Source organism: Polistes fuscatus, unplaced genomic scaffold (genome assembly GCF_010416935.1).
Source record: "Polistes fuscatus isolate 324 unplaced genomic scaffold, CU_Pfus_HIC Scaffold13, whole genome shotgun sequence".
NCBI lineage: Eukaryota > Metazoa > Arthropoda > Insecta > Hymenoptera > Vespidae > Polistes > Polistes fuscatus.
In genome coordinates this window covers 3,570,056-3,571,647 of record NW_025113031.1, presented here as the reverse complement: position 1 = coordinate 3,571,647, position 1,592 = coordinate 3,570,056, and positions in this window count along the sequence as shown.

Genomic DNA, 1,592 nt, shown 5'->3' with positions numbered 1-1,592 from the left:
GTATATGTATATGTATAAGAAAACTATCTCCAAATGCTCGGTTCATTAATATTTTATTGTTTTATTTCTAATTATGGTTATTGATGATACAGTTTTGAATGTTAATTTGGTTGCAATTAAAGAATAATAGTTTTAAGTTATTGGTTTGTTATCGTATTAAGGTTTATCATTTAAAATCAAATGATTTCAATCATTCCAATACTGTTGCCATAAATGTTTAATCCTGGTGGATCTTCTTCGAACAACAAGAAACTGATACACCTGGTAGTTTTTTGTTGTTTTGTTTTTTTAATTCTTCTTTGATAAAATCTATACATCAAATAAAATAACCGATATAAACGTCAGGATTAATTAGAATTCAAACAACTTTTACGTGTTCAAATCTGTACGACAATTTTTGATTTGGATAAACCGAGAAATATCGATACGCGAAGATCATAGAATTTAATCAACGAAATTAAAATAATCTAATACTTTAGATCATTTTCAAATATCACATGTAACATTTGATATTATAGGAAATCACGTTAGAGTTAAGTTGGTAGGATAGGATATTTTGAAAATGGTGGAAATATCTTTAAATCATGCCAATCATTCTATTCCAAGCTACAAGTGCTTTCTAAGCACGTATCAGAACCACTTGAAAATCGTTCCAGGACATTACATTTTCCCCTTCACTCTCTCTCTCTCTCTCTTTCTCTTTTTCTCCACTCTTTCTTGATAATAACTTTACCACTAATAGTCAATCACTGACCGGATACGATACATAAATGTAAGAAATATACTTGAAAAATGGATAAGGAATTTTTGAAAAATGTATTTGAACGAGTCTTTGAAATGAAAAATCTGTTAACGTGTGGTACCGTTATTATTTTATACCTTTTCAATATAATTTTTACGTATACCAATATAATTGAAACCATACTTTTGAAGTATATCAATCGAGGAAAAATATAGGAAAACACAAAACAAACTTCTGAATAAAAATCCAATAACTGACGCTGTTTATCATATAAACACGTAAAACGATATATTTAGTTTTTAATATGTTTAAATCTAAAAAAAAAGATATTTTTCCTAAATGATTTAATACGATTAATTTTTATTTTAATTTTTTTTTATTTTTTTTTTTAATATTATTATTAAATTTTATTACATTTTTCCTTTCGCGCGTATTTTACATTGTTATTCAAAAGTTTTTCCACCGTGGCATTCCCACGATAGCTTTTTATCCTTTTCTTCATACTTTTGTTCATAACTGTGTAAAGAGAAAGTCCCTAAAAAGTAGAGAAATTTATATTTAATTTTAAACCCTTTAGCAACAATATCATTTGTCCATATTTTTATACTAGAAATTTAATCCGTTTTAATCTGTATTTAAAACATGTCCAAAACATTATTGTCATAATCAAAAATTGATTAAAATCAAGAGTACTATAATAAACAACGTCATAAATATTAAAAAACAACATCCACATATTTCCACTCTTACCAAAAACCATTTAAATATTAAGCAACAAAAAAATACAATTGCAACGTAACCACCACGACTAAACGATCTCCTCCTCTCCGCCATTTAATACTTTTCTATC